The sequence below is a fragment of the Rhipicephalus microplus genome, chromosome X (assembly GCF_043290135.1).
Source record: "Rhipicephalus microplus isolate Deutch F79 chromosome X, USDA_Rmic, whole genome shotgun sequence".
Classification (NCBI taxonomy): domain Eukaryota; kingdom Metazoa; phylum Arthropoda; class Arachnida; order Ixodida; family Ixodidae; genus Rhipicephalus; species Rhipicephalus microplus.
In genome coordinates this window covers 179937439-179961608 of record NC_134710.1, presented here as the reverse complement: position 1 = coordinate 179961608, position 24170 = coordinate 179937439, and the positions used below count along the sequence as shown (strand labels likewise).

At 45.1% G+C, this 24170-nt stretch overlaps 1 long non-coding RNA gene across 1 annotated transcript in view; it reads right to left on the bottom strand.

Annotated features, from left to right (window-relative positions):
- Positions 1-24170, bottom strand: part of LOC142775884 (uncharacterized) — a 40895-nt gene that overhangs the window by 13056 nt on the left and 3669 nt on the right. The gene's annotated exons all lie outside the window — the stretch shown is intronic.

Genomic DNA, 24170 nt, shown 5'->3' with positions numbered 1-24170 from the left:
CTGCTTGTGTCATGTTGGAATGTTCATACGCGTGAAAGCAAACTTTTTCAAAGAAAAGCTGCTGGAAGCTGTTGTCGTATCAGTGTTTTCTTTTCAAAACATTCTTCATTCGCTGTGGCACTCGCCGCTCTTTCAGACGCTGTCATGGTCATCAAGCCGAAGCAAGCCGACACTCTCGCCCAAAAGTAAACTAAGAACAGCCCTGATCTCTACACAGTATATACGTAGGTGTGAATGAACTCCACATGATTGAAAGGCCCCCCTGTAAATCTCACTTTGCTATGATAACATTCGTCTCGCTTTGCTAAGCATATAGAACGTCCACGCCAGCCTGAATTAAAATACGAAATAAAAAAAGGCAAGCGACAGAATCCAATTCTGATCGGACAATATTTTCCGGGTGATTCCGCGACCACGCTGCACAAGCTTGTCGTACAGCCTATCACTTCAAGCCTCGCGCCACATCTAAGACGAGGGGCTTAAGCGGGCCTGGCACGCGGCAATCACTGAAATATTGGTGCCAGTGACCTTTTGAGAAGTCTACAAACAGCAGGGCTTCTGGACGGAAGGTCCGTGGATGCGCTTCTTGTAGAAGTTCAAGCAGAAAACTATCACGAGCGCGCGTGAGTCCCGCGGTGCGATAAACGAAGCCAGGCGATCCGCCTCCGTTATGCAAACACGGTCCCCCTGATGGGAAACCTCGCTGCCAGAGTACGCGGGTCAGGTTTCAGGAACACTGGTAGATTTCAATCAGGGACGCGGCAAATTGCGTTGCTGTCGATGTATCAGTTGTTTGTTCTCTCGCCTATAGTTTTATGCGTTCTTAATCTGTCTATCCTTCTTTCTCTCCTTCTCACAATTAAATATTCCTTACTCCTGCATGTTATTGCACTGTTTGCGTGTTTTATTAGCCAATTGCGTTTAGTATAGACAGTATACTTAAAATAAGCAAGGTGAAAAAAAGCATCTGGTACTGAAGGAATTCTGGGCCTTTCTTCGACGGTTTCTCATAGTTGTGATTACACTGATTAGAGCATAAATATCAGCTAACAAAGAAATCAAATCTAAAGTGGAAGAACATTATTATATGTACCGTTTGCACTCCACGAATTATCTACAACCAGGCCGTATAGCAACATCGCAAAGCGCCAAAGCCCGCTGGTTAGCTTGTTTCCAATATGAATGACACTATGTGCCGAATAACGACACTCGTACACGACGTTGGTAGATAAGTATGGTTTGTGTTCCTCGACGAGGATTTTTACGATATAATGAAGTGTCGTGAATGTATTATGCACGCACGTCACCATGCATATCGATGAGCACGTCTACAGGTATAATTTGACTCAATATTGTGACACATAAATGTAGGCCTCCCATTGCCTATAAAAAATGTCATTGTTTTGCCCCCCCCCCCCACCCAAAAAAGAACACCAATTCGCTCATATTTTGAGAATTGATGGTGCTCTTATTGAGGAAAGGTATCAGGCTGAGGGCCAAAGGTCCGATCACGCCACTTTCCACGATACCAATGGCATTAATAAAGCGTCCACTACAAGGTGATATTATTCTGCAACCTACACGCAGATACGCGCTTTCTTGTATTTCCTTGTTAGGAGCATACAAGGAGGGCACCGCTCGTTTGCATTTCCTTGTTCTCCGTCGGCTCCTTAGTATGCTTTTCCCCGCACTCGAAAGACATCGTTTTTGTGCTTCATTGCGCGTTTTGGCGGAGAACAAAATTTCGCTCTTCGGAGACCGTTGAAAACAAGGCTGCGGAGAAGCGCAAAAAGGAAAGACAGGAGCGGCGTGAAGGCGACATTTCTATGTCGGGGGCACGTTTTCCGAGACGGTCGGTGTGAAAACGTCGGGGGGAGGGGGGCATCTCTGAGCCATTATCGTTATCGCGTCGCTTCCGGGCCGCTTGGCGCGCCGCCTCGCCAGGACGACATCCATCGCGCGCACAAAGAGCACCAAGACAAAGGCAGGCGACTAGACAAAAGCGTTCCGACGCAGCAGTCGTCCCCGGCCGCAGAACGCACTCTTATCGGCGCCCGGGACGCGGCCGCCCCAGCAGCGCTCGATCCCCGCGCGATGATGGGCCGACGATGGTGGCGCTGTGGGGAGCCCTCCTCCCCTCGGACGGCACCGGGGCCCCGCTCGAGGAGACAGCCTTCTTCGAACTGCGCGAGGCGGCGAGACCCAAGCGCCAACCCCGCGTGTCAATTCCGAGCCAGAGCTCACTTTGAAGGCTTTGTACTGTTTGTTTGGCTGAACGAAACAGTCGGACTAAATTCTGAACCGTTCATTACACCGACAAAACTGCCACCCTCCGTTCTAATTAAATCGCGCACTGTTGGGAATCGAGACCGGGCAGCAGCTATAATCGTAGCACGAATTCACGATGTAAGCTCTTTCACGTAAGAGCTTTTCTCAATGCTTCTATTTTACCTTAGCTAACGACGTCGGCTTGTTGTCGTCCGACTGAAGAGACGACCAGCATCAGGCGGCTTAATGGTCATTGATTTCTACGAGTAGCTTGGCGAGTCCATCCTCAAAAGCAAGCTTCCGCAACGACCAACGCGTATGCTGAAGGCGTAATGCTGTCGCTATACTTGACTTCGTTCGTAGTTGACACGCGATAGCTTCTCTGACATGCTTCCCGAGATGACGAATACCACTGCGGTGCATAAATGGCTATCACTTCATCCGAAGGGGTCTACAAGGTTATCGTGCCCTTCCATGCCCGAAGACGCGTCTGCACTGTACGCCATCCTTGGTAAAAGATGAAACGGGTTGAGGGATGTGTCCTACCGTTTTAGGCTTTGTCTATTCAACAAATTAAAAAAATAATATTGCACTGCTGTATATATTTAGATACGTGAAATGTCCCCACTTCATGTGTAAATCATGATTTGGGTGAGATTCAAAAAATAAATGTGTTCAAAATATGCGCATAAAATTATATAAGTTTCGGCCGCTGTTATCTATAACGAGTTCTCTACCGCTCATTTAGGACGATACAGAAACAACTTGTGCCGTACAATTTGCAGTAAAATTCAGCACAGTGACATAGACCTATACTACGCGCAAGTGTGCTACTATTTTTTATAGCAATTGATTATAAAATCACCAGCACATCAGCCAGTGGTAATATAATGCATAATGCTTCTGTGTTCTCAATGCAGATTTTCTTCAAGAAACAGCGCAACAGCGGACAACGGATTGAAAAGGAAACAACGGCAAGCGCTGTGTGGGAAGAAGACACAAACCACGAACGAAAAAAAAAAAAACCTCCTTTTGTGTAAGCCGACAGCAAGCTCGCCAAAGGAGAACTGACACGAATTTAAGAAACTTTCTTACAGTGACTCTAAATAAAAACGCTTGGGTCGTGAACACCCCACAAAACGTGTCCTGCACGGTGCCTCGAAACCTATTGAATACATATTTATTTCTTTACCTTAGAAAACCAAATTTTTGTTTCGATATCAAAGACGTCACTTTTATAGTGACGTGTCAAGTCTAATGAAGTTCTAAGCCACGCGGGGACAGCATCTCATGAAGTCCTTGCAGCAGAACGTGTCGTATGCTGAAAGTTTCATGTTGTGCACGTAAACAGCAATCAGTAATTTGTCGTCTGGCGACTACTAGAATAATATCGGCAATTACGGGTGCATGCAGGATGCCGAGTCCGACCCTCAGTGAACTGTGTTACATTACCGCGACATTGCCCATCACACTGAGGCAGGTTTGCAGATTACGGGCGATAAAATCTAGAGTCAAACTAAAGCACTTTTTACGTGTTTCATGGCTATGCTGAAAGCTAAGTAAATAAAAAATGTCCCTTTTACAATGCCTCAAAACCATGCCAGTAGTCATTTAAGAGGACTATTGTGCACACCGGCCTACGTAATGCCCTAAGCGCGTGTCGTCTTGACGCCATTCATGAAAATTTTAAGGCGTATACCCCGCCTGGAAGAAGTAGATTACCTGACAAACTTTGTTATATCTGTGCCGAGGAATAGCGCCAAATGACTAAATGTGGCACGAAGGTTGGTGCTGCACAAGAAGCAGGAAGGTAGAATGCGGCAGTCACACCTTATACCTGCATCGTGTTTGACATAGACTAAAAAAGATAACTCTCTCAAATTTTTCGGCTTTTTCAGCGAGGTAAAAACCGCATAAATTTTGTGCTATGACCTGTTTATTGAAGGAAGCACCATGCAAGTGTAATAGGCAACCTAGAATCATTTTTCTAAAATGCATAGGCAAACTCGTCAATATAGTGTTTACTCTTAGCCCAGTCTCACACATTTCCTTCACGTAGATGCAGACGTTTTTTTTTACTTCATTAATGCTCTTATTTTATTTTATCCACCTGCCTTCGTAGAAGTCTCATAAAATTAGAAGCGGAAAAGTCAAATAATCCCAATGTTCAAAAAAGAAAAAAAGAAAAATATATATGGCAGCATTTTTATTGTTGTGAAGAACACCATCCACGTGCATACACTATATGTGATTTTAGAGAGCTGTTTTGCTTGATAAGAGGCGAAACCAAACGTAAAAAATGAATAAAATATGAAGTGGCGAGCGATTATCCGCCCGTATTTGAAACTCCGTGTTTGAATGCCGCAAATGTAAAGGGTGAACAGCCCGCGAAGTTGTTTGGCGCGAACGTGTCAGTGACATTTCTCTCCTACGGCTGCATACATCGGTGAAAGGGACGTAGCCTCACCGCTCCCCGGGTTCGCCAAACCCGTAAAGCCACGGTGGGCAGAGTTCTTTGTTCGGGGACTTCGCGGCACGTTGGCTGAGGCAAGATGCACTGTGGTAACTACGTAGGTGTCCTCGCTCCGGAGGCGGCCGTCATTTGCATACAGCTCGGCAGCGGGAATGAGCGCCCAGTGTGGCGTGTACGTGGTTGCAGCCGTGCGTGTGTGCGTGGATTTGGTGCCGCGCGTGCCGGTCGGAGGGCCCCCTCTCCTGGGGACGTGCGCGATCTGAAAGGGGCGGGCTTGTCCTGTGCTGCTGTCCGCGGCTGCTGGGGAGATGGCCACCGCGCACCCCTGTAACACGCCGAGACGTCAGCATCGTTTTGAGACCCACTGGGCGGCGGCCATGATGTAATATCCGGGCAGTGTCTCTAAGCTGCAGCCTTACTAATGTTACGCGGAAAAATGAAGATAGATAGATAGATAGATAGATAGATAGATAGATAGATAGATAGATAGATAGATAGATAGATAGATAGATAGATAGATAGATAGATAGATAGATAGATAGATAGATAGATAGATAGATAGATAGATAGATAGATACCCTCAAAGTCGCTGAAGCTCGCCGAGCAACGCTTCGCTTTAAATATACCGCGGATGCTCAGTTCATCACATTTTGCTCAACTTATGCCACGTGGCTCTTCGTCGGCAGACAGAATTTAACCCCTCGTTTAATTAAAATGAGTTTTCTTTAAGTAAAATTACTGTTCTGGGACAGCGCAGTACAGATAATGTTTTGTGTGAGAGAGTGTGTTCCTATAATGCATTTTAACGTATCACATTAAAAATTATTGTCAAATATTTCATCTAATACGCGATGGTCTCTGATAAACAAGTAAGCAAACTCATAGCGTCTCTTATGCATTCGCTTAAGAGGACGTGAAAGACACAAGTCACCTTTTTTTAAAGACGATAGTCTTTCTTTGGAACCTTCAACAAATAAAATTTTGATCTGTCTGTCTGTCTGTCTGTCTGTCTGTCTGTCTGTCTGTCTGTCTGTCTGTACATTTGTCTGTTTGTCCACCCTTACCGATACTTCAAACGGCACCAAACGGCCAACCTCATCCGCAGTGCCCACCAAGATTACTCAAGACTCAGCGTTCGTACTTGTGTTATTGTCATTTAAAAAGCAATTGTTGCGCATATTTGAGGCACCATAACAACACGTCGATGTTTTGTAAGTGTGCCCTTTTGCTAGAGAAATCACACACAAGTAATTCTAAAAACCGTAGCGTTTATCACGCTGCGCTGACAGTGTAACGCGATGCTCAAAAACGTAAGTGCTTCCAACGCTTTGCTAAGACGACACGGTGGTGGCACCTGCCCGTCGCTTTGCGTTCTACATCTTATTGCCTGCGATACAGGCGCGCATCTTTCTCCGCGGGCGCGAACGCCTTCCTGCGTTTCGAACTGCCAGATGGCACACGTGTCCAACGTGCCTCGATGCGCTCGTTCGCCTTCGCTGCACGGATCGAGACTCTCTAACGAAGTGCCTCCAGAATACCATTCACTAATTTTCTTGCGCAGAATATCAAATAAACGTTTTCTTCACTCTCTCCAGACGCAAGACTATCGTCTTTCGACATATTCAGTGTTCCATGCAGATTCAGGGCCATTTTTTTTTCTTCTCGTTCAACACACTGACTCTGCCCCGCCCTCTTTCGAAACCTTTCAGCGCCTAACGTATTTTTGATGCCACACAAGATCGGAGGAATTTCACCTGGTTTTTCATAGCCTCCGTGATCAGACCACCTTTGAGAAAGCGACGATGTCATGCCATGACGTTACAATGACGTCATAATGACGTACGTAACAAGTTTTGGCGATCTGCGACGTTGTCAAGCGATGATGATGTTTTCTCCACTCGTCCTCGATGCCGCGGCACACTGAAGATCAAGTTTCGCATTTGATGAGACGTCGAAGTCTTTCGACTTAAAAAAAAATGGCAGCATATCCACGGAGTGAATGATGGAGAGTAAGGCGAAGCAATCGTCCGTCCGTCCATGCGTCCGTCTGTGTGACCGTCCATGCGTCCATCCGCCATTTCATGCGTGTGTCTGTCCGTGTGTCCGTTCGTCCATCTATTCAACACTCCAAGTACCACCGTCTCGCATCTTTTCATCATATATTCCCCATATAGAAGCACCGCCATCCAGCGGACATTCCAAGGACTTAACGAGAGGTGGCACACGTACACTTTCTTACGGCTTGCGCTTCGGGTCTACTTCCCACCTTTAACCACCTCGAGTTCATGGTATATACTGGTTCACTGTATTCGTAGCACTGCGGCCCAACGCTCGGTAAACCTTTCTAAAACCAAGGAGGTTACGCCCATCGAGTATAACGTAGCAACATTTTCCTGTCAGATAGTGCTCAATGTGCATGCCAATGGCTGCTAAAGGGAAATGAGAGACAGGAGAATTCGACTTTTACTTTTTACGGCTTGCGCTTCGTATCTACTTCCCACCTTTAACCACCTCGAGTTCATTCATGGTATATACTAGTTCATTATATTCATGGCACTGCGGCCCGCCAACGCTCGCTAAACCTTTCTAAAACTAAGGAGGTTACACCCAGCGAGTATAACGTAGCAACCCTTTCATGTGAGATAGTGCTCAATGTACATGCCAATGGCTGCTAAGGGGGATCACAGTGTGTGCGTTAACTAAAAGCCGAATGCTCCTGTCTCTCATTCCCCATTAGCAACCATTGGCATGTACAATGAGCATTATTTTTAATTGTTCAACAACATACAAAAGAAATATCTCACTGGCACCACCTTGGAGATCAAAATGTTATACTTGTTACATACTACAACGGCTACGAGGGACAAACAAGTGCCGTTATATGAAGTTTCGCCTCTAAAATGAGAAACCTAATAACAACGCAGGGGGCTTTCTTTATTTCTTATAAAATGAATCATTGTTTCTTTTATTTTCTTACTAAAGTTTAAATAAAGCTTGTATACTCTAACGTGCCAAGACACAAGGCAGAGGAAGCCTGGATGGAAGCACGGTATCCGGACTGGCTAAACGCTTAGAGCTGACATTTTACGTGTTTCCTGATGGAATAGGCACCCAGGAGGAGGTAGCAATTGATGGCGAGGAAAAAACCACTCTCTCGCCGTTGAGCTCGCTGTGATTCAGGGGCCCAGTAAAAATAGTGGAATACAAAAACGCTCGCGTGCTTAGATATGCACATTTTTTCATTCACATATACATAGAGACACCACAGTGCTTCACACAATATTCTTCAGTAGTGGTGACTGAAACTCTTGCACGACATTGGGGTCTATAGCAGAAAAAAATATTCACACTGCGGTTGTTCTCGCTTCCCTGAACTTCCTCGTGAGATAAATTACAAGTTGAATCTCTGTACCTAATTACATTTCGGCAAACCAACCGGAACTTCAAGCTGGAGGAAGCAGGCTTTTATTCAAGCAATACAGCGTCATTTTGGAGAGAAGCGGCAATATTCTCGCACTGCACCGCCATTCGTCAGCTGACCCGGAATAATCGCTGTCAGAAATACACATGAGCCGAGATTAAATTAGGAAAACAAGACAACGATCGATGGCGGAGGGAGCCGCGCTGTTGGCGCGCAGTTCAGTAGTGCCGGCACTTTAATTATGTGAAGGTCTTAATTTGCGATTTGATGGCGTCCCAGTGGCTGCCATGCGCGCACTGACGACTCGCGCTGTTTCCGGCCCGGTGAGGAAGCGCTACGTCCGGCACGCGGCCCCGGGCGAACAATTAGGCGGAAGAGCACGCGCAAGTCGAGCCTGGGTCAGCGGCGGATGAGGCCGGGCCATGAATCAGCGCTCGAGGCCAGGGCGAGCAGGGGCGGCTGCAGACGTGTCATTTCCGTGCGACTCCTCCGGCGAAGAGGCAGCAAGGCGCGGGGAGCAAAACGGCGCCCCTTTATCCCCCACCGATCAGTCGCCCTCGATGATCGCGCAGGGAGCGCCATTTGCAGGCGGCCGTCAGATGCACAAAGAGCGCAAGTCACCGTGCGCGGGGTTCCTCCACAAAGCGGTTCGGATGCCGGCATGTCGGCGTTATTACTGTGATTATCAAGCCCAGACGCGCGCCCGAGTGGAGCAGCGGCGGCGGGGGAACCATGGGCCGGAACAGGCGCGCACAACTCGAGTCGGACTGCTTTCTCGGGTTCCGGGAGAGAGCCCAAGCTCCTTTCGGAAAAGAAAGCTGTCATTATCCCTGAGTCATCGCAGAAGCCTCAACACTGGGAGTCGTGGAGACACCGCAGCTCTTCCTGCGGCGCGCAAAACAGGCACCCGCAGAGCAGCAGCAGCAGCAGCCACCACGTAATTAATAAGCGGAGCCTAATGAGGACTTATGCGCATTTTCTCGCTCGGAGGCGTGGTGGCACCAGACAAAACTTGACGGCTCCATTAATTCAGCACATCCCACAAGAACATCACCAAGTGGTCCTCCTCCCAGCTACGACGTCCGCGGACGTCTTGCATAGCGCTCCACTGGCCGCTGAGCCTGTCGAGATTAGCTGTTTATCGTCACACGAGGCTGCGGCACCTTACGCTTTCGTTAAATGGACGCAGGGTGGTCGCTGAACCGAACTCAAAAGGAACCAGAGCTGAAACGAAACGTAGCCAACATAGTCATGTCATTTAATCTTAGCAAGAAGTTTGTAGTAAAATCATAATTTAGTGGTGTTTTGAATAAATTGATAATTTGTTCTATCTATCTATCTATCTATCTATCTATCTATCTATCTATCTATCTATCTATCTATCTATCTATCTATCTATCTATCTATGTGCTTTCGTGGTCACCACCTTAATTTGGTATGTCCTAAAATTGACATTGAAGTCCAAGAGGACCGGAATGTTGGACCACATGAGTGACACTCTATTTCATAATAAACATGACAGGCCTGTTGCGTGTGCTAATCAACAATTTACTCTCAATACGTGTCGCATATACCATGTTATACGGCAAGCGCCACGCGTTATTAAGACTGCATTAACCCAGGAACAGCACCAGTAAAACTATCAAACTTTATTAGACACATTGTGGGTGTTGAACGCGAGAATAGCTTACTTGTTAGCAATTTTAATGCAACAGAAAAACGCTAAATACCACACTGCAACACCTTATCCACAGCAACAACAAAATTCAGATATTTAAAAAAATGGTTTACATGAGCGATCAGTTGTGATGGTGGTGTTCGTGCAAAGTCAATTGTAGTTCCGTTACTGGCTATCAGCTACATATCAATGCAGTAAACTTTGCATATGCGTTCCTGTGTTAGCACTCGTACCGCAGGAATGAGCTAGGCTTCGCATCAATGAAGGTGACATCCGACGAATAGCTGCCGTTTAGAAGGAGCGTAGCAGGAGGACGAATAGCAGGAGCGTAGCCAGAAATTTTTTCAGCCGGGGTGGGGAAGAGGGGGTTCAACCTTGCTTTTATGTATGTTTGTGTATGTGTTTGTTGAGTGCTGCTGTATGTACTATACGCATGCACAATTTAAATGAGGGAGGGGCCTGGAGTGGTTTAACTCTTCATCCCTCTTCCCCACCCATGGCTACGCCAGTGGCACATAGTAAGCCCCCGATATACACACACCTAGTTCACTTACAGACAGCCGTCCACCCGACATGTAAGACTCGTAAAGCCAAATATTGCGGCATTGGCTGCCACTCGCTCATTGCTTCGCGTAAAATCGATCACCACAATTGTGGGAGATGTGGCTTTTTTTTTTTCATGGATGACTAACTGGAAATAAAAACCAATAAACACCGTCCACCTCAGATAAGTCCCAAGCACGGCAAAATGAGTGATAGCATGCGTTGACATATATTTAGGATTCAACTGTTCTACATAGGTTTTTTTTTTTTTTGCTCTTTTATGGGTGCGACAAATATCACACGTTTCCGCCACACTCTCTTCGAGCTAGAAATCGAAGGTGTTTGCGCGCCTTCAACGTCGACGCCTAGAGATGCGAATGACGCAGGAAGCCCTTGGACTAAATGATGTGTCCGGAAACCGGAAGGAAGCTTCTCGGCGCTCAAAGCTTCTTTTATTTATCCGTTTTTGGAAGAAGTGCGAAAGAGTTTCCCCGGTGCGTTGCCGTAACAAACGGCCGACAAAGTACGATGAATCACCGGCCGATACCAATCTTAATAAAGCGTTCCAAATGTATCCTAGACGACAGAGACCTCGCGACCAAATGCCATCAATAACATCTCGACGGACAGAGGCCGCACTATTCGGTTACAGACCGCGACACACTAGCCGTGAGGAGGCCAGCGTTCCGCCGATCGGCTCACGTTGGCTCCACTTGCATCGCGGGGTCTGTCAGCACTTGCTCCCGTTAAGATCGTTCATTACAACGGACGAAGGTCGAGAGCGAGTAGCGATGCCGTTTCTGCGTTGACAGCCTTTCGACGCCTGCTCTCTGAGAGCCTCTGGGGTCAGCATTCGGATATGCGGCAGCTCCGTTGATATAAGTAAAAACTATGGGATATACTGATTATGACGTGATGTAGTGCTACGTTCTGAAAATGAAAGACCAGGGAGTAGAAATATTATTTTAGTACCTTCACCACATTATGTTGAGAAGTATGTTTATGTTATTTGACCAAAACACGTCTAGATTATCGGGAATACACACGATAAATGATTGAGAATTAATCCTTTGAAAAGCCCCACGAAGATGATGTCTACGTAATTGCATATATTTTACTCAACTACTCGCCTATTTTACTACTTTTGTCACCTTGTTGAAAGTATAAATTCCGTGAGAACTCGATGGAGCATTATCGTGTGCGTATGGTTGTTTTTTTCTTCAATAACTGCTTATTTTCATATCTCCCTTTTTCAGCCTTCTATTACCCAAATGAAGTGCAGGGTAGCATACCAAATAGGGACTTATATAGTTAACCTGTTAACCTCCCTGCATTCCCTTTTTTCTTTTTTCCTATGTCTTGGTTAAAAGTAGCGGAGTAATTAGATTGTATATATATATATATATATATATATATATATATATATATATATATATATATATATATATATATATATATATATATATATATATATATAGGGAAAATAGAGTACGACGCACGTTGGTTTTGCACGGTATATTCTGACTGACGTTTCGGCTGGTGGACCAGCCTTTGTCAAAGTAACAAGTACATGTCAACGCGCTTGCATGTGACTCACATGGGATAGTAAAGATCGGCGACGTATATCAGCGATTAGACAATTCATAGCGTGAAGTGTTCATGTAGGTACAGTTATTTATCATGCAAAAACATAAATATATATATATATATATATGTGTGTATGTGTGTGTGTGTGTGTGTGTGTGTGTGTGTGTGTGTGTGTGTGTGTGTGTGTGTGTGTGTGTGTGTGTGTGTGTGTGTGTGTGTGTGTGTGTGTGTGTGTGTGTGTGTGTGTGTGTGTGTGTGTGTGTGTGTGTGTGTGTGTGTGTGTGTGTGTGTGTGTGTGTGTGTGTGTGTGTGTGTGTGTGTGTGTGTGTGTGTGTGTGTGTGTGTGTGTGTGTGTGTGTGTGTGTGTGTGTGTGTGTGTGTGTGTGTGTGTGTGTGTGTGTGTGTGTGTGTGTGTGTGTGTGTGTGTGTGTGTGTGTGTGTGTGTGTGTGTGTGTGTGTGTGTGTGTGTGTGTGTGTGTGTGTGTGTGTGTGTGTGTGTGTGTGTGTGTGTGTGTGTGTGTGTGTGTGTGTGTGTGTGTGTGTGTGTGTGTAGAACACCAAAGAGCAGAAATCACTTCTTCGTGCACACAGCATAACTCTGAGATAGATAACGATAAAGCAACAATGAAAGCATGGATATCAAAATATCAAAAAACCGCGTGATATTACAGTCAGATTGCGGGTCATATACACAGCGCAGACATTGTGATATGAATAATATGAGTATAGTTGATGCTTTTATTGCGCGTGCGCGTTCAACTAGTCTTGCATCCACATTCGTGATAGCGGCGGCGAACAATGAACTCAAGTGACTGTAAACATTGGATACACAAATATACACTATAACAGAAGCATTAGAGACGGTATCCAACAAGCTTAACCGATCACGCTACGGGCCATGGGTTAAGGCTAATAATGCTTGATGGGCACTCTAGAAAGCGTGCCTGTACTTTCGTTTATGCCTTATGACATGGTGTTGAATTTGTAGATGAGGTACGATTCGCGGATTTCCCGATCGTGGTGAGAATGAAAGCCCGATTCAAGTATCGTGACCTAATTTTTTCGAACGAGTGCCCTAGTAAGCGAATATGTTTTGAGAGCGGGAGGTTAGGTTGCATATTGGTATGGGATTTATGGTTGTTGAAGCGTATTCGGAACGATGTTTCTGTATGGCCAATATACTGTTCTTGGCAGACGGCACACTCGAGCATGTATATGACGTTAGAGCTATCGCAATTAAGAGGCCGCGAATTTTAAGGGTGAAATTAGACGACGTACTAACGGCTTCCTGGGTGGTTTGCATATGTAGGCAAACTTTGCCGCGTAGTTTGTTGCAAGGTGCACAGCCAGATTTTGTGGGTTCGTTTAATTTTGACGATGTTAGCATATCGCGGAGATTCTTAGAGCGCCGGTAAACTACGCGAGGTGGTTCAGGCAAGATATTTTTCAGATGCTCACTTTGGGTAAGGATGTTGTGGTGGCGTTTGAGTATAGAAAAAACTTTTGGCACTGATGCCGAGTAAGTTAATACGAGATTAGTGCCAGCACGTTGTTCAGGCAAACTGTTTGCGCTAGGAATGTCCGCTCTATTCAATTGGTCTGCTCGGTCTATAGCATAATCGACCAAGTCCGCTGGATACCGTCGTTTAATGAGAGCGCTTTTAAGTTGCTCGCAGTTAGATAGGAAGTCTTCGCGATCGGAACACGATCGCTTAAAACGGTGAGTCTGACTATAAGGTATACCTGTCTTGCAATGTCGCACATGACTGCTCTGAAAATGGAGAAGCTGGTTTCTATCAGTAGGTTTGCGGTATGATTTTGTGAACAATTTTCCTTCCGAAAGCGCGACGGTGACATCCAGAAAGTTAACAGAATTTGTCGAATAGCTGTGCGAAAGCTTGATTGACGGATGGAAATTATTGAATCCATCTATAAATTTTAAGAGCGTGTCCTCCCCATGTGTCCAAATTAAGAATATATCATCTATAAACCGTCTATAAAACAAAGGCTGTAGGTCAGTGCTGGACAGATAATTATTCTCTAAAATGCCCATGAAAATGTTAGCATAAGTAGGGCCTATTCGGGTTCCCATTGATGTGCCACTAATCTGAACGTAATGACAATTATGAAATTCAAAGTTATTGAGTTCATGGATAAGCTTCAATAGCAATTGTAGGGCTTCTTTATCGATTGGTTTATCGAGGCAAGAATCATCGTATGCATTAAGCACTGCAGCAATTCCATCGGCATGCGGTGTGTTAGTATAGAGTAAAGTGACATCCATTGTTACAAGTATTGCATCTTGGGGAAAGTTAAGACTTAATATGTCTTGAAGAAAATTATTGGTGTCCTTGACGAATGATGGAAACGTCTCGGAAATATGTTTAATAACGGAATTAACATAGCGCGACAAGTTCTCGGTTGTAGTGTTTATAAAGGAGATGATTGGGCGGTCCGGATTACCTTGTTTATGAATCTTCGGGAGCATGTAAAATCTGCCGGCTACAGGGCTGAGCGGAATAAGTGACCAAACAATTATTTCCTCTAGTTCTCTTGATAGAGTCATTAGTTTATCTTGCAAGATGGACTTAAAACTATATGTTGGGTCGGTTGGGAGGGCTCTATAAAAGTGTCGTCGGAGAGTTGTGGGGTAGCTTCCGCTATGTAATCCTTCCTATCAAGAATGACGATTGATCTTCCCTTATCGGCAGGTTTGATGACAATGTCAGGGTTATTGGATAGTTCTTCGAGCGCTGATTTTTTCCTTCTTTGTTAAATTTTGTCGGTAATGAACACGGTTCTTGTACGCCTCAAGGACGCCATGCTGTGCATGCCTGATGTACATATCGAGGAATTAATTACGTTGTGATGGTGGTGTCGACCTCTTGTGTGACGTCACTGGTATTGCATTGTTATTACAATTTTTACGGCCATAAAAGTATTCTCTAAGGCGCATGTTACGTGCTAAGTTATCCAAATCATTTAAAAGCTGGGATTCACTAAATCCACCTGATGGTTGGCAAAAAGTAAGGCCTTTCGACAATGCAGCTATTTGAGCACAAGAGAGAGTGATAGCCGATAGGTTTACGACATTATCGCTGGGTTCAGTGGGCATGCTTCTGACCAATGATTTAACAGGAGTATTATTCGTATTAGCGTTATATACAGACGGGTCTATGCCGTCGCGAATCAATTTATTGCATTTAAGCGTACTTAATTTATTCTTTTTCTTATGTTTATAGGCTTCTAAGGATTCCGACTCTCGAGAACCTAATTGAGCAGTAAGGCAGGCTTCTTCGCTATGGAGGCTAAGCGCACAAGATTTGTAGTGATCAATAACTATACGTAGTAGTTCTAGTGAGGCGTCACTCAATACTTGTTGCCACTTGGCTTTGTGCAAAGAAGATAGATCCCAAGTGGCCGGTTGCAATCTTAGCTGTAAACCTTTAAGAACTTTAGAAGCACTCAAGTATGTCGACAATGTAGTGACATGCAGCTCTGAACGAATGCATTTCTCGGCAATCTTCCAAGATTTCAGAAATGTTCTAGAAAGCACATGCATAACAGATTTAGCATGAACTGGCAGTCGTTCGGTAGCGTTGTCGCGAGCGGGGTTCTTTCGGGAAGGGTAGCGGCGGCCCAAGGACGGAGCAGTCTGTGCACTTTCCTCACTCAAGTTTTGGCGGCTCAGAACTGGAGAGTTGATTTCGGCGTCTGGGGAGGGTTGAGGGTAGCACACCCTTAGAGAATATATGTATGTATATATATATATATATATATATATATATATATATATATATATATATATATATATATATATATATATATATATATATATATATATATATATATATATATATATATATATATTGTGTGTGTGTGTGTGTTCAATATATTCAACAATATTCAATTCCTTTCTTACACTTCGTAAGGTACTACTTATAAGAAAACGCTTAGTCAGGATGATTATAGCTAAAACAAAGACAATATGCAGTAATCTCAGAATACCACGTGTTTAATACGAACATTGTATCGCTTAGTGCAAAACGTACGCGGAATTTAATTAGACTCACGCGCAGTGAATGCGAACGCAGGGCTGAACACACACATACACAGAGGAGAATGGCACGGCCGATGTGGCCGCGGCGTGTATAAGCATGGTTTCATAGAGTGTCGACTATGTCGACGTCTGTGTCATGTGACGTTGCCACAAGAGGCCCTCATTCAGTGATGTAACTTCGCAACTTCAGGTTTCTACTTGTGTGTGACAATTTAACTCGATGTGATTACTTCGCCTTGCGCTCGAACTGGGAAAGGAAACTTTGAGGTTGCGCCACACCATTTTTTTTGGTGGGCCCAGTGCACTATAGGATGGCGAAACTGAATTGAGTTGGTGGGCCAGGCTGGTTTCTAACATGTATCAACTCGATTTCCGTGTTGGGCAAAGTAAAACATTTTTAAAGAGGAGGCCAAATCATATTTAGTCAACATTTAAGGATGATGTCATCACTTTGTCGCGTGGGCTTTTTCACGGTTGTTTGTTGGCACTGGATGTACGCCACGTACTCGTCGGATTTTGCCCTTCAATTATAATATCTGTGGTGTTAAGGCTCCAAAACCACTATATGATTATGAAAGGCGCCCTAGTGGAAGACACTGCAAATGTCGACCACCTGGTGTTTTTCAACATGCAGTGACGTCGCACAGTACATTGGCATCTAGGACTTGGCTTCCATCTAAATGTGACCACCACGACCGGTATTCAACCCGATACCCTCGAGTCAGCAGGCGAGCCCCATAACCACGGCTCAATCACGGTCTCTCGCTTCACGTGGCAATTGCTTTCGCGCTGAAGGACAACAGCCGTTCGAAGCAATTTTCATACCGTAGCTCCGTGCTTATCGTCTGATATTTACGTGGTATGGTGCATATGTGGAGCACGCTCATGCTTGCTACTGAGTCGATGTAGTGTTGTGTAGAGTGGTGGCCTGTCGCATATAAACTGGATTAGCACGCTACGACAGTGAACCACACATCTTCACGTATGATATCTTTGGTAATCGTTTGTTTATTAGCATGATATAAAAGCAGAGAATGGCAGATTATTGCGTAGCAAATCTGAATCGCCATTATCACTCAGATTTGCTCTGGTCTTTTTGGGTTTTCGTTTGGCTCGTTGTTGGCTTCTAAACTTACTTGAAATACGTGTAGCCGAAATAATAAACTGTGAAGTTACACAAAGTACCTCCACTACGTGTTCTTTTTAGTTAACACGACATATATTTTTAAATCTGCATTAATTATTTTCACAAAGCCACTAGAGTAAAGTCTAGGCATTAGTTAGAAGAGGATATTCTATCGAGGTTTTGCAGACAATGCCAAGAAATGAATAGGCGCCTTTACGCGCCGTTTAGCAGCATATATTCCAGCAGTGCAGTCAGCTGTGTAACGCCAGTGATGTTGCGTGAAATGTTTTGTGTGGCGCGAATTCGAAAGGCCACAGCAACGCGAGGCATGCAGTGAAGTCCACACGCCCCTTCCCGTCCCCGCATAGACGGGTTCATTGGGCCCAAAATGCGCCGCACACCGGAGTGGGACGTATCCGGCAGCGTCACGTGGCAAACACAAGCTGCTCCATTTCGCGCTCCGTTAGACAGCCGCGAATCCACGTGGTGGCGCTCCTCGCGGCCGCTAATTAAGCTCGAATCAACCGAGCCGAGCGCGTGCAGGGCGCCGGAACTGGAAGGGAGAACGGGACGGCGAAGAACAAACCCCAACATTCGCACTGGCGCAATTAACTCAAGCGACGCGGCCGAGCCGTCACCGCGCAGCCGCCTGCTGCTGCTGCTGCTTCTGGAAGCCGGCGTGCGCAGTTGTCTGAATAGCGCGCGAGCGAAACAAAAGCCTAAAGAGAGAAAGACGTGCAAGACAAGCGCAGGGAAGAGACGCCGATTCGGCTCGTTGTTGTCGTCGTCGTCGCCGTTTTCAGAGACAAAGCGAGGCCGAATCACAAGGCGCTCCAGATGGGGTAGAAAAAGAAAGAAAGGGGAGCCGCTGGCTCAGTTTATTTCGACGCCACGTAATGCGTGCGACAGCGGTGGCCACGACCATGGCGCTCGCGTGATATGGTCTGGCGAGCACGACGCGCGAGAACTGTTGAGTGCGCGTGACTGAGGTGAAGTAAAGGAGTTCTGCGCAGACTGAAACGAGTGTGCTGAGTTCAAGGAAAGAACTGCTCATAATAATAAAACGAACATTTATGAAAGAAACTATAAATAAAGCTAGAGCACTTTGGCAAACGCACACAGCTGCTTCTGTGGTTGGAATGGAGCAGAACAGATGATGTGATTTACAGTGTTTGCTTCCGCGTTCCAGTGCTTTCTGTCGGACTCTGGTGGAGAAGCGCAGTGAAGTCTCAGCAACGTCAACGACCAGAAAGAGCGTAATTATGATGCGATTTGATTAGGGGAACCGCGCCGCGGACATATATTCGTCATTGTATGTGCGTACTGAGGGATGAGTTGCAAGTATAGTACAAATGCTAACTAGAATCAAAATATCTGATTTGGTAAAGGGGAAAACAGGAGAGTTTACGGGAGGGTACAACATCGTAAAGATAGGCAGAACGCGTATACGTGAAGAAAAAGTATCTCTCTCACACACACGCACGCACACACACACACACACACACACACAAACACACACACAAACACACACACGCACACGCGCACACGCACACACACACAAACACGCGCACACACACACAAACACACACACACGCCCACACACACACACACACACACACAGACACACACAAACACACACACACACAAACACACACACACGCACACGCACACACACACAAAGACGCGCGCACACACACACACAAACACACAGAAACACACACACACACACGCACGCACACACGCACACACGCGCGCACACACAAACACACACACACACACACGCGCACACACACACACACACACAAATACACACAACGGTTTAGCTGATGTAATCGTTCGCAGAGGTGTGGCTAATTTCCCGAACAAAACTTGTGTTCTGGGCACTAAAACGTGACTCATCTTCGGTGCATTGCTCCTTTATACTTAAAAAAATGCCCTGCAGCTTTCGTGTCAGGTAGATATATTATAACCTGAAAAATCGCAGCGCACTGATTACAAGATTTTCGAACTGGAAAATAGCACGGCGTATTATGACTACGATCTTTTAAATTGCTGCAGATCACCTCATATGATCAGCAAAAAAAAAGTTTTAGTAAGTACCTGCAGGAAGATTTCAGTTTGTACTAGTTGGCACATGTCTAACCGCAGAATAATAAACAGCGCAGACACACGACGAAGAAAGAAGCCGCCGAATATCGGGCTCTGTGCTGTTGTTGCTTATTTGTTGATGCATTCACGCTGTTTACGTTTCTGGGCCCGTATCCTCAAATACATCTCACGGCGAAATCTCAGTGGAAGAATATTTCAGCCAAGGACGGTGCGGGACGTATTATTAACCAAGCCGGCTGACCAGTGCAAAAACGCACTTACGAAAGAGAAGTTTTGTGAATACAGCTGTTTAACAATCTTTTGGCCTCCTTGACTTGGAAACTCATTATCTTGCTTATGATAACCAACAATACAAAATAATTGACAATTATAAATTCACTTATGTCCCTAATTGACTTGTGCTGACTTGAGAGCAAAGACAATTGTGTTATCCGCGACAACCCGTCGATATAACAGCCATTTACGGGAGAATCAGTGAGATTTCGCATGTCCAGTGTTGTTCACTCCTTTAAATTGCTTATGTATTATGAGTGAAAGCTCTGTCATGAAATTCCCGGTGTGAATTACATAGTGATTCACTTTCGCAGCTAAATGATGATTGCAATGACGTGTGGTGGTAAGCTTGTATTCAACAGGCACGAGAAGGAAATCTTCAAGTAAGGGACGAGTATCCTACTCGCAGTATTTATAAAGCTTAACGCTAAGATTCATTTAGACGGGGAATTGTCTAGCGGTTTCTTTCAATTTGTTTTCCTCTCGCCTTTAGCCAGGTTAATCACACCCTGGTCATCAAGGAAGAAGGCGAAGTCCCCCGAAGTGCGAAGCACAAGACTTGCCACTTCCGCGAAACTAAGCGTTCGATATGCTTACTTCATATCAGTCGTTGCGGTAAATCAATGCCGTACTCCAGAAGAAATTGACACTACAATCATATCACGATGACTTAACGAACTATTTAACCATTTTTGTACATCATTTTTCATTGCTGTTTCTCACTTCAATATTCCGGGATTACCAATTTTCAAGGGTTACAAAAAACTTGGATTTTCTCGTCACCACGCTTCTTAATAAAGCAGTTAAAAGGCAGCGTTATTGAGACACAATAAGTATTCTATCGAACGCTAGCTTGAGTGTACGCGTTATTTGACAAGTCGTTCGATCAGTGGTGAAACTCCTGGCACAACCACGCACCACCGGCCGCATCTGGGGCTAAATTGGGGCCATAACTGTTTTATTATGATTAGTTTCACTTTCCTTCTAATGTGTGGTCCTTAGGCTAGACATACAAGTAGGATGAAATAAAAATTGTAAAGACCTCTATCAGGCCCTCGTTCACTAGCATTTTACAGTTGTTTAGAACAGACAGGGCAGGAGAGTTCTTTATTCATAGCATCCTTGCAGTTGGTTGTATTGTTCATGATATAAGATTATTGCGCTTCCTCCTGTATGGCGGCTACATTTGTGGCTGTAAGTATATCATACAAAATGGTGATGATGATATGTGGGGTTTACCGCCCTAAAATTATCATATATATATATGAGAGACGGCGTAGTAGAGGACTCCGGAAATTTCGACCACTTGGAAATCTTTATTGTGCACCCAAATCTGAGCAAACGGGCCTACAGCATCTTCACCTTCATGGAAAATGCAGCCACCACAGCCGGAATTTAATCCCGTGACCTGCGGGTCAGCAGCCGAGTACCTTAGCCACTAGACCATTGCGGCGGAACATCATACAGATCGGAGTAACCAGTGAATAGTAGTTGCAATGTATTGTATAAGTTATTTCTGGCTTTTAAAAAGCCTAATAGGGAGGACTTTTTAATATATATCTTTACAACCACGCATTTTTACGTGCGCACACAATGCCAGTAGCACTAACTATGTATAAAGATGTTCACACACTTGTTCAGAAAAACTCATGTGCGAGTATGTCCGATAAGATGTTAAAGAGACAAGGTAGTACACTGCTGTCAAGTTATTACTTTCCTATGCAAAACAAACCCTTTGAAGACTTGCTTTCAGAAGTGTTGTGAAAAAAGGCAAGAATTAAGATTACTTCTTGCGAACACTACCCCTGGGCCTGTCCTATTCGCAAGTATTTTATGCAATGGCTATCATAATGTGGCCGCCACTTGATCGTTCAAAATGCCTGGAAGCTTCTCTGTACACCCCCCGTCCCCATCTCGTCCCGCTTTTTTTTTTTCTGGAGGTCAAACGGATTAAAGGCAGACCACTCCTACTTATAACACCACTCTTGCACTCTGCAATGTTTTTCGGAATGCAAACTTGTCATTGTATGATTCTTGCCGAGCTATGCGTGCGAGTTTCATTCACCTCTTTTTTGAGTCATTTAGTTATGCACACAATAATTGCCCTAGTAAAAAAAGCCCAATGTAATTGAAGCACTCATGGCAGATTCTGCCGCTCATTACACTCGTATAAAAGTAGCACATCAGCTACAGAAGGGCGAAAAGGGAATTGTTCTTCATTTTGTTAATGACGGCCATCATGTCGCAACAGCGATACCCCGTTTAATGATATTTTTACGCAACAATGCAGACCAGGAAAGCTTGATCGTGTCCCAAAGCTAAAATCACCAACTCTACGAATAAAAAAAAAGATATGAGGATTGTTCAAATAAGCGCGCAATGACTGAAACACAAGTCTGCCAGCGGTGGCAATACCAAAGCAAAAAGGGCAGCGGCTCATTACGAGCCTGAATGTACAAATCCGAAGCATGAGGCACTGATCATACACAAGCGTCTTTCGGGGACAGGTTCTCTTTTTTTTCTCGCTCTTTTGCCCCAGCTCACTGATGATCACTGGAGCCCCGAGAGACAGGCCCAATCTGCAGATCACAACACGCCCTGCAGCGCCAAGAGGGCACGGATGTCATCGGCCGCCCTGCCCTGGGGTGAAACACGCACGCATGCGCGTATACACCAAGTGAGCGCCCCATGTACGGCAAACACGGCCTCACCTATCGTTCATAATAGACAACTGTGGACCCCCCTGCCATCTCACGCGCGGACTGATCATTGCGTCCCTTTCGCTTCCTTTCTTTTTATTATTTGTTAGTGCGCTGCTTCAGAATGCGAAGCTATGAGATTTATATATATATATATATATATATATATATATATATATATAATATTTATATATTTATTCATTTATATATTGCACAATAATTGTGTAAAACACAGAAAAACGAGCCCTTAAGTATACACTTCTTTCCTTAATTCATTAACGAGGATCTCGTACTGGCAGACTTAGTGCCTTTAGGTTGTATACGAGGGACTATTGGTCAGCTGCTCACTCGTAATAAGTTCACGGGCTACGTCACGCCAAATAGGCTCATAAGAGTGTGCTACACTCGCCGCCATGGCTACTGGTGGCGCTGACTGACACTCCCACGTTTAATTCACATATAAACCCAATAAAGTGGCTGGGGGGATAGCTGTCGTGGTAGCTCAGTGGTAGCTCAGTGGTAGAGCATCGAACGCGTCATTCGAAGGTCGCAGGTTCAGATCCTGCCCACGGTAAGTTATCTTTTCACCCACTTTTCTTCATATTTACATTACATTTTGGTTTAATATCTTTCCGTATACTTTCCTTGGTATTATTGTCTGTTAGATCTCATTATATATATATATATATATATATATATATATATATATATATATATATATATATATATATATATATATATATATATATATATATATATATATATATATATATATATATATATATATATATATATATATATATATATATACGTAAAAGATGCCTCAATTGAGCAACATAGCGGTTGGAAAAAGAGCTGCTGTGGACGTACCTACTTTTCGAATCACCGATAAGTTAGCCGGACTACCCTTCTTGCCTAAAAATAAACAGTGACATGAGTGCCGCCGCGTGCTTTGCATATCGGGCACTCCGCTACAACGTGAAATCGTTCAGCAGTTTTATACACACACACAGTGCGATGAAAGCGACTCTTCGATAAGCTTCGATAAGTGACCAGTGAAAATTACTTTCACGGCTAAGAACGGAAGAGATTACCAAACCCAGCAGCAAAAATAAAACAGTTAATAGGCAGGGTTTGTGAAACACAATGAATATTCCGTCCAAACGCTAGCTTGAGTGCACGCGTGCTTTGACAAGTCGTTCGATCAGCGTTGCAGCTCCCGGCACAACCATGCACCAGCGTTATTTGCGGTCACACGCACGAAGACTCTCGTTTGTCTCGTGACCACGCGCGTATCATCTATTTTACGGCCGCACGCAGCAACGCCGCGCCTTCGCAATTTCCCAGCATTTTCCATTTCCCCGCGCTCGCGTTATTCAGACCTCACGAAAAGCAGGGGAAGAGGTGGTTGCGTGTCAGTATAGCGAGGGGCTGCAATACCAGGTGTTCGGCGCGGGGAAAAAAAAAGTGTGGCAGCCCCCCGCCCGATGTCGGCGCCGCGCTGTCGCAATCGCCAGCCGTGAGTCAGCGCGACGTGTCGGCGCCCAGGTGAAGGCGTCATTCTCGGGGGGCCAAAGGCTGTGGGTCGGCGCCTTGTTGTAGCCCGTGCGCTTCACGTGGTCGATCAATGACGCACCGTGTGCCGCTCTTTTTCGCGAAAACACCGTCCGACTGACCACTCATCTACAATGGGCAGGCAATAGCGCCTTCGCTTGAGCAGCTTTAGTTTTCATTGTTTACTACAAAGCTTTAGAGTACTATCAGGTTGTAATGTACTACATACCTGCACGTGCCCCCGTTGTATGGTGATGGTTTCATATCACCCGGAGCGAAAGAGTGCTAATTTTATTACGCTGGCGGGTGGCGACACTGAAACATGTTTCCGAACAGAACACACTGATACTTTTTTTTTGCTTCAGCAGAATCATTCACA